The sequence below is a fragment of the Malania oleifera genome, chromosome 11, assembly GCF_029873635.1.
Source record: "Malania oleifera isolate guangnan ecotype guangnan chromosome 11, ASM2987363v1, whole genome shotgun sequence".
Lineage (NCBI taxonomy): Eukaryota > Viridiplantae > Streptophyta > Magnoliopsida > Santalales > Ximeniaceae > Malania > Malania oleifera.
In genome coordinates this window covers 28,716,968-28,727,890 of record NC_080427.1, presented here as the reverse complement: position 1 = coordinate 28,727,890, position 10,923 = coordinate 28,716,968, and positions in this window count along the sequence as shown.

Genomic DNA, 10,923 nt, shown 5'->3' with positions numbered 1-10,923 from the left:
GCCACTCATAAAATTTTGACCGTTGGGACACAAGGGTAATATTTAAAATTATTTTAATACATGCTTAACAAAAATAACCCTGATTTATCCTTAATTACCTGCGGTAAAATTTGACCAACCCGAAAGTTTTAGTCGCCTAGACCATAGGTTCGATTGCCCGAACAGACACATACCGAAAAGTAGATTTTCAACTTTGGGTACCCGGAGAACGGTTCGGGTGGTTGAGTCAAAGGCGATTTCCAAACAGCTCGAGGTTCAGTCGCCCGGTGAACAGTTTGGTCTGCCGAACTTCACAATTTAGTCACCCGAACTTATTTTGAACTACAAGTTCGGTCGCCCGGGGACAGTGGGAAAAGTTACTTTGAACATTTGGTTGACTGTGGACAATCAGTTCAAATTAGGTTCGGTCGCCCAGGCCTCAGTCAACTTTTTGACTCCCAGCTAGTTCGATCGCCCAAACTATTTTAACTTTCTAAGTTCGGTCGCCCGAAGCCCGATTTTTGACCTTAAATCATTTAAACTTTTTGTATGATTTTGGCTTTTATGAAAAGGTTTGTCTTCCAAAATTTTAGATCTCCTATGATCAATCTATGGCCAACTGAGTTAACGTAAAAAATCAGACGTCAGTCGATCGATCCCTAAGGTCACTTTGCAGTCTTGTGGCTCCCTATGGTCAATCTATGGTCTTGCCTTAGCAAATGACCATATCATGTAGATGCAAACATTATTATGGACCAAATAAATAAAAATAAATGCAATTACAAAAGAAATATTATGTCTTCTTCTTCTCCTTTGTTCTTTGACATCATGGAATATGCCAGATTTGAGCTTTAAGTCCTGTTTTGGTTTCCATGTTCTCTTGATCTTATGTGTGACTTGAATTATACCTATTCATGCACTAAAACACACACGTAAGAGACACTTGTGTTCGTTAGCATCAAAACAGAGATTGGACTCCAAAAGCCAACATCCCTTTAGGAGGAAAAGATTCCCAAGAATGGAGAATGCTTTGAGCCAGTTGGGCTAAAACATACCACACCTTATGGATACCTTACAAAGAAACTATAAAGGTCATCGAGAAAGAGGTAATTGCAGAAGTATCTAGTACGGATGCAGGGAAATTTGTAGTTCCATTGCTTATTACACAAGAAGTCCAGAAAGCCATGGATAAAAGGGCAAGATATGTCCATTATGGAATTATCCAAGTCAAAATAAATCCATTGGTTAGGAAAGGACAAGATCTACCCATCCTTGTAGTGGTCATGGATGGAAGCATTGGTAATTTTGGTAGGTTCTCACTACGAGGAGCAAGGGCTAATTTGCATTCAGGAGCAGCCTAGATCAAAGTGACACCAGATTTACACATAGATCTCCAGGACAAAAGTGTAGAGAAAATTCTGCAGATAAAAGTAAATACAAGAGAATGATAGAATATGTTAAGATGCGGTCCAGATAGGAAATGCATTAGATTAATTGCCAGATTGTATTTAAAGTTCTATAACATAGGGAAATAAGCTATTAGAAGAGGAGTTAGTAAGTTTACACAACTCTTCGAGACAAATCAACTAGACTTAGTCAGAGGATTACAACCAAAGGTTGTAAACCTTAGAGCATTGAGTTGGACACAAATTTGGGTAACCCCAAGAACAGAAGAAAGGTTAAAAAGTCTTTTGCCAGAATCAGTAAGACAAAAGGTGAATAGATTAATAATAACCAAACCGATAAGTGATAATAATCCTAGTAGAGTGAGTATATCCAGGGAAGAAGATACTAAATCAAAAATAAGGTCAGAAGAATTTGGACCCTTCGAATTAAGGTCATCAGGTAGTAGAAGGATAGTTAGTCAGAGAACCATCAGAAGTCCTATCTATGCTGAAGATGAAACAAACTAGTCTCATATAGCATATATGGGAACATCCATTCAAAGCACAAAAATTGAAGAATGGGCAACTCTAGTAAACATATCTATCGGTGAGGGTAGAATGTAAGGCCCTAATAGACACTAGATGTACCAGGTCATGTACAAAAATTAGATTCCCAGAAGTAAATTGGGAACCGAAAAATCTCCAAGTTACAGTAGGTAACATTGCACTACTCCTGATTGAGGAAGTAGCAAAGAATGTTATATTAACTCTAAATGGCAGAGTATTTAAGGAACAAATCCTTTGCTTGATCCTATAGTTACCTGGCGATTTTCTCTTAGGAAATTTGATCCTTAGAAAATATCAACCGTTTATGATATTTTCAGAAGGACATATCCTACATAACCATTTTATTCCTACCTCGTCAACTATCAGGAATGGCAGAAGCCAGATAATGATAGAAGAAAAGAAAAAGGAAGTTCAAGTTTATCAAGAGAAGCTTGATGGATGGAAAATTTTGGTCAGAGGAGAAATCCTAAGTGTAAATCAAATATTTGAAAGTAATAGCTAGATTGAAGAAATCAAGGCTTTGCTTTCAGAAAACTGGTCAAACAACCCTCAAGAATTATGATAGAAGGCAATGCCTGAGAAATAGGAGCAAAGACGAGAAAGCTTTGGTGAAGCATACTTAAGAATATGATGAAAAGAAAAAGAAGCCAAAAAATTGGAGCAGAGATGAGCATGAGGTGTAGGTGGAGTTAGAAACTTAGGGTAGTGATCTTGGTCCCTCGATTGTAGGGAGTTCTAGTTCAGGAAACTAACAAATTGACAGTGTTCCTATACGGAGATCTAGACGCACTATCAAACCACCGCCTAGGTATGGATTTGATGATCTTGTATCTTATGCTTTCATTACCAATTGTAAGGATCCGACTACTTTTTAAGAGGTAATGGAGTAGGTGGATGGGTGCTATGATTGAGGAAATGGAGTTGTTGCATAAGAATCAGACTTGAGATTTGGTCGAGCTTCTAGATGGGAAAAGGGCGATAGACTGCAAATGGGTATATAAAAAGAAGGAAGCAAATTCAGAAAAGGAAAGATAGAAATTTAAGGCACGATTAGTGGCAAAGTGATACTCACAGAAGAAGGGAGTAGATTATATTAAAATCTTCTCACCTATGGTCCGACACACTTCCGTTAGGGTAGTATTAGGATTAGTGGCTCATTATGACCTACATTTATAACAAATGGATGTGACGATGACATTTCTCCATGTTGACTTGGAGGAGTAGATATATATGGAATAGTTAAAGGGATCCAGTCAACCCGAGCAAGAGCACTTAGTTTGTAAACTAAAGAAGTCTCTTTATGGGTTGAAACAGTCTCTGAGGCAATGGTTCAAACAATTTGATTCCTATATGATTCGGATAGGCTACAGGAGGTGTGAGTATGATTGTTGCATATATGTGAAAGATCTTGATGATGATTCTCTCATTTTCTTATTGTTGTATATCAATGACATACTAGTAGCTGCGAAGGACATACCTGAGGTAAATAAGTTGAAGATTCTATCGCATAAAGAGTTTGACATGAAGGATCTTGACGCAATACAAAAGATACTTGGGATGGAGATTAGTCGAGATAAAACTACAAGGAGGCTATGGTTTTCTCAGGGCGGTTATATGGAGAAGGTGTTGGAAAGGTTTAGCACGACTGATGCTAAACCAGTATGTACACCTCTAGCGAATCACTTTAAATTGTCCACCTCTAAATGGCCAAGGATGGATGATGAAATCTGGGACGTGTCCCCTATGCTAGTGTTGTTGGTAGTTTAATGTGTGTCATGTTGTGTACAAGATCAGACTTGGCACATGTAGTAAGTGTGATGAGTAAGTTTCTCTCTAATCCGGGTAGGCAACATTAGGAAGCTATCAAATGGATTTCCAGATACTTACAGGGTACTTCTAACTATGGTATCGTCTTTGACAAGCAACATGATAGTCCATCAGCTGTGGGATTTATTGATGCTGATTGTATGATTTTGGTTTTCGGGAAAAATAGGAATGAAGTTGTCACTAATTTTTTAGTGTGATTAGAACACTTTATTACTTCCCAATTAAGGGTAGAATCAATCTATATTACCAAAGTCGGGATCGGGAGTTCGATTATGTAAGGGGAAGGTATGAGCATCCCCTACGCGCTCGTTCTTATGAACTGTACTTAATTAATTATTATCCCAAAGTAAATTCAAAAAGTATTTTATGTTACTCCTTTTGTGAATTTACAAAATTCAAATGTGCATGAATGCATACAAATATTTACATAATATATATATCCCCTCAGAACCAACGTACATGAAGCTTGGAAAGCTTATATTCTTTTGTTGCAATCATAAGGATGGAAAAACGGGAAAGTATGTTTTTACAAAAATAGCTCCCAGGTCTTTTGAAATTTGTAAGATTTTTCTAAGTAAGGAAAAATATATTTTGAAGGGACCTTGGGAGGTTTTTTTTTTTTGAATTTATTCGGGATGAAGAAGCAAGCAAAAACATTTTTCTGACCTTAAAGCGTTTTTTTTTTTTTTTTTTGAAATTTTCCATGATTTTTCTGAATTTTTATGTGGTTTTTCCAAGTATATATATGTATATATAATTGATCTCAAAAATATTTTTGTGATTTTTTGTATTTTTTAGATTTTTTTTTGTAAGTTTTCAATATTTTTCCCGAATATTAAAATAACAAAAAGACAATTAAAAAAATAGTAAAAGTTAAATAAAAAATATTTTTAGAATATCATATAATATATCTAAAAAAGCCTAATTAAATCAATATAAGAACCACTATCCTAAATATATAAATATTAACAAGAACCCCAAATAAATACAATGATGACACTCCTTACAATAATAACGAAAACCTTAAACATTATATATTGAATGAGTACATCATAAGATAAAAATCCGACCATAACATTTAATATTCACAACAAAAACTCTAACAATAAATATTCAGCATTAAAATAAATACAACAATAAAACTAAAAACCTAAATAAATACACAACACTATAAACGTGATGATATAATAACAAGAACACCGTAAATAAGTAAATTATTAGAATAATAATATAACGATGGAAATAATACAACAATATTAAGAATCTTAAATACATAAACCACAAACGTACAATAGGATAATGAAAATAATATAACAATAAAAATTTAAACTTAACAAGAAAATTTTACAATAATAATAATCATTTGATAGCAAATACTACAAGAAATATAAACATAAATATCAATTATTAAGCATGGATGTTAAATAAGTACTCACTCATTTAATATACACATATGTAAATAAAAACAACTTAAACTTTAAGTATTAAAACCCAAAACAAAACCAAAAATATATACATGTGTGTGTACGTGCATGTGTGTGATTGCATGCAACAGATGCCATGTGCGTATGTATTTGCTATGTGCATGTGTGTGTGAGTTATGCAGGAAACTCACAGCAAAGGGGACTTACAGTGGGTGCGGGATGATGGAGAGGTCCGAGAGCTTCGGGGAGGGGCTGGCCGTGAGGAGGTAGGCTGCTACTCGTGCTTGTCTGCAGGTGATGTCGGAGAGCGATGACGATGGCGAGTGGAGTGGGGGCGATGGCGACGGAGACGAACAGCGTATGGCGATGGTGGAGAAGGGGCTGTGTGCTACGAAGGTCGGAGATGATGATGAGGATGATGACGACCAAACCGGCTTGAGATCTAAATTGGCTTCTTCAAAAAGAGCTAACGTGGTCGGCCTGGATGAAGATGGGCTGCTGTTTTGTTTTTTTCTTTTTGAGTGGCCGTGAGGGAGGTCGGCTGCAACTTCCAGTAGCCAACGGCGGTGGCGGGGGCAGGGCCGTTGTCGGTGATGTGGGAGAGCCTTGAGGAGGTTGCTGGAGGTGCTGTAGAAGAGCTATGTGCGAGTGAGAGAGAGGGAATACTTCCAACCGTGAGCTGGGTAAGGGAGAGAGATGGTGTCTAGGGGAGAGAGAGGTTAGAGTTGTGAGGTGTTAGATGGGGGCTGCTGGAAATGAAGGGGGTACTGTGATGGAAGCCGGCTAAGCGTGGCTTCTTGGTCTTTCACGGCACCCCCCTTTTTCACAAACCGAGCGTGGCTTTTTATAAGCCACACAATCTCCTAAATCCCTAAACCTATTTAAATGTGGGTGTGTCCGGATTTTCCATGGCCATGTAAACCATTTAAAATGCCCAAAGAAAGACCCAAAAACATGACTTAATTCCCAGATATAGAAAGAACCCAGACTCAAAATAAAAATAAACTCAATAAAAATAAGATAAAATGAGACTGTAATTTAAAAATAACTGAAACTCAATTTTTAAATATCTGAGACTCAATTTAAAAATACGATAATTAATTTAAAAATACGGGACTCAATTTAAAATCAATTTTGAAAATGACTCAATTAAAAATAACTAGGACTCAAATTTGAAATAAAACGGGACTCAATTTAAAATACGAGACTCAATTTAAAAATTAATTTTGAAAATGACTAAATTAAAAATAACCGGGACTCAAATTTGAAATAAAATGGAACTCAATTTTTGAAAATAACATGACTCAATTTTAGAATAAAAAGACTCAATTTTGAATTCTCGGGACTCAATCAAATTTTTCAAAAAGGGTCCTCCCTTTTCCGGGATATAAAGTTGACTTTTTATTGCGCAGGATCTTCTTATAAAATTGTCTGATTAAAATTGGGGTGTCTACACTATTGTATCTTCTTCGGCAAGCAACATGATAGTCCATCAGTTATGGGGTTTGTTGATGCTGATTGTGTAGGGGATATAGATGACAAAAGGTCTATAAAGGGTTATGTATTCACCCTTGGGGGAGGACCTATTCGTTAGACGTCCATAGTACAATCTCTGGTGGCATTGTCTACAACTGAATCTGAATATATGGTAGTCGCTGAAGCAACAAAGGAAGCGTTATGGCTTACTGGTTTAGTCAAGAAGCTAGCTATACAGCAAGGTGGAGTTATGTTGCATTGTGACAGTTAGAGTGCCATCTATTTGGTGAAGAATCAAGTGTATCATGCTAGAACCAAACATATTGATGTAAGGTTTCACAGGATGTAGGAATTGATTACTTTAAGTGAACTTGTACTTGAGAAAGTTCACACATTTGAGAATGCAATGGATATCTTGACAAAGCCGGTTACCACTAAAATGTTCAAGCATTGCTTGGACTTACTTCATGTTGCCAAGTTCTAGAAGGGATTGAATCCCCAACCTAAAATCCTAAGGTCAAGGTGGATCAGCGAGCCATGTGTGCGGGTTCTCCTAAGGGGCATATACTCGTCAAGGTGGAAATTGTTGTGATATGTGGCTCATAGACTTAATGGGATGCATGTACAAGGAGAAGACATAGTGGAAAAATCATAGTGCTGAGGAACAGCAGGTAAATTGTCGACGATTTGGCTAGGACTATTGATAGTAATTTACATTCTGTATAAAACCGTCGATGGTTTGGCCTAATCCGTCGACGGTTTGGCTCGAGAACCCAGCGTAGACTTTTGAATTTTGAAAGGAGGACATTAAGTTGGTTGTGGTTTGAAGGGAAACATTTAGAGAAATTTATATATACATTGTTCTGGATGTATTTGTAATGTAAGAAGATCACTGTAAGTGTCTTTTGACACCAAGATAGTAAATTTCTTTGCTGATTACTCCCATGAAGGTAGGCATTGTCAAATCACGTAATTCCTTTTATTATTTCTATTGCTTTCAAATATACTAAGTGGTTGTGTTCTGTATTCATTCTTTCATTGATTATTGTATTGATAATCCACTGTGCAAATACAATTTATACAACAGAGCTACAGTCGTAGAGTTTGAGTCAAATAACACTGTCTTGTGGCATATGCAATTGGGGCATATAGGTGAGTGTGGAATGAAGGAGCTCTATAAGAGAAATGTAACATCCTCAAAATTTCTCCATTTTTAAAAAAAATATTTATATATCCATTACTAAGCAACGGAAACATAAATTATACAACCACATATACTATACAATACTAGAATTCTGTACATACAGACTATAGCCATAAAACATTTCCCTCCGATATCATCTACCTCAAAAGTACATCTTAGTGCAAAACTTACCCTACAACTAGGGCAACAAAGTAGCCACTCTATCTGCGAGCCTGCTCTACTCGCCTAGTTGGCTCACCTGAAAAATGGTAAAGTAATAATAGGGTGAGTCGACGCTCAATAAGTGGAAATATACTATTACTAGTGTGTGGTGACCAAGTCGTAAAACTATAACATTAATTTATAAAACTGCATAATCTGGCAAATCTGTAAAACACATGTATAGTAGCTTAAAACATTTGTATCATCTAAACTTTCTATCATTCATACTGCTATATCATACTATATACAATAAAAACTATAAAACTGTATACGTATACATAACTGTGCTCTTTCCCTGAGACTCTATATGTCATGATTTGACCCCTCATGACAAGGTTGTGCGGCCCGTAGTAGGGACTTAACCTGATTGGCACTCCAAGATAGTCACTATACTCTACACTACCTCTGTTCGGCCAAACTGCATACTCTCCTAGGCACGGGACTAGTTGCTACCTCGTCAAACTGGCCCCCTCAACCCAGCGAACTAGGAAGTTATATACTCTCCAAGCACAGTTGACGATATCCACACACTATTTGAGATATGTGGTTGCACTCTATTTGTATTAGCAACGGTACTATGCTCTATAAACTATTTCTGTCTGTAATTCCGTCCACAGGGATATGATACTATATATATATATATATATATATATATATATATATATATATATATATATATATATATCTTTACTGCTTTCATCATGTTTCCAAAATAACCATAACACCATAATTCTGTACTGTAAATACTGTGATATCTAAATAACTGTAACATCTTGATGTTATAACTATATAATCTGTTTTTATAAACTATTTGTATAAACTATCTGTATACTCTGAGTGTTATGGCATTTAGGAAAAACATGACATTCTGTAAATACTATTCATACTACTATGAATAAACATATGTATACAGTTATACATACATTTATCTATGTAGTCATCTGACTAAAACTATGAATATACATATATCTATCTGTGTAATATCTGACTATATCTATATATGTTGTATAACTCAATATATTGGAAAACTGCATAAAACTCTATATCAGGTAATATGTACTCAGGCCACATGTACTTTAAAAATACATATTCTGTAAAACTTACTTAATAACTGGTATACATGCATGTTTGTAAAATTTCTATCAACATATTCAAATCTCCTAGCTTAGCATATTTCCCTTACCTTAAATCTAAAAAGCCTCTAACTGAACTCTAGCCCTACACCTGCAGGATTCTCTACTTAACACCTTGAAAATAACATCCCCTAAAATAAAATATCATTATTTTCTTACCTACAACATTTCTTATAACTATACGGAAGGCATATTCTGAATAAAATATCTTACCTTGGATTTGGGATGAATTCCAAACCGCTTCCACCAACGATCAACTAAAGTATTTTGGCAGAGAACTTCACCAGGAGCATTGTTGTGGCCTCAAATCTTCAATCCGACAAGAAATGGGGCCAAGATTGAAGAGAGAAGGTGAGAGGTGCGTTTTAGAGAGAGAGAGAGAGAGAGAGAGAGAGAGAGAGAGAGAGAGAGAGAGAGAGAGGGTTTGCACTGAATTTTCATCAAAAAATCTAGGTTTCAACTATTTATAGGGTCGGATTCGTCGACGAGTTCTTAAGGAATTTTGTCAACGAACCCTCCTTTCTCGTTGACAAATTTCATACTACCTAAAAATACCTCTCGGTATCTTCTCGTCGACGAGGCCTCCTTATGAGCTCGTCAACGAATTACCTGTGTTCGTCGATGAGGCCCTATGTAAATCTTTTGGGTTATTACATCCAAAGTGCAACGTCATTGACAAACGTGAAGCGTTCGTCAACGAAGCCTGCTGCCTCCTTCTATTTTTGTATCCATATTCCTCCATCTTTATTATTTAAATACCATTATTCTTCGAGTCATTACAAGAAATCTTTTGAAGGGGGTCAAATCATGCAAGCTAGATTTCTGCAGGTACTGTGTGCTTGGGAAATAGAATAGCATCCTGTTCATGATAGCCACGCATAAGACATAGGGATTACTCGATTACATTTATTCAAATGTTTTGGGGTTGGTGAGAGTAGCATCACAAGGAGGGCATATGTACTTCGTTACTCACAAAAGGTCCAAGTGTACCTCATGCGGCACAAGTCAAAGACATTTGCCAAGTTTAAACTGTGGAAAACTGAGGTAGAAAACCAGACCAAGAGAAAGATTAAGTGCCTTAGGTCAGACAATGGCACTAAGTACACAAATTCTAGCTTCAGAGAGTTGTGTGAGTAGCATGGCATAAGGAGACATTTTACAGTACGTAAAACACCACAAAAAAATGGTGTGGAGGAAAGGATGAAAAAAACCCTAGCTGAAAGTGTTTGGTGTCTCCGGTTGAATGCAGGGCTTGCTAAGAATTTTTGGGCTGAGGCAATGAGTATGTCATGTTTCTTGGATAATCGAAACCAAAGGTATCACAAGATGGGAAAGTTGTAGAGGAGGTGGGGACAATAAATGAGGTAGACTACTCTAGTTTGGGAGTATTTGGGTGTCCAACCTATGTGCACATTCCTAGTGAGGAGAGATTAAAGCTTGAGGCAAAGTATAGACAGTGCATCTGTAACAACCCGAATAATAATGAGATTTAAATAATAAAAGGAAGGGAAATGGAAACCAAAAACAGAAGCAGGCAGTCGACTTCGTCGGCAAAGATTGAATTTCGTCGACGAAGAAATACCGAGAGGATTTTTTAGCCAACTGAATTTTGTCGATGAGGATTGAATTTCATCGACGAAATTATTGAAGGACTCGTCGACAAATGACGTGGCTCGTCGACGAATCCTCTGCTCTATAAATATGAAAAATTCAATTTTTAACTTACA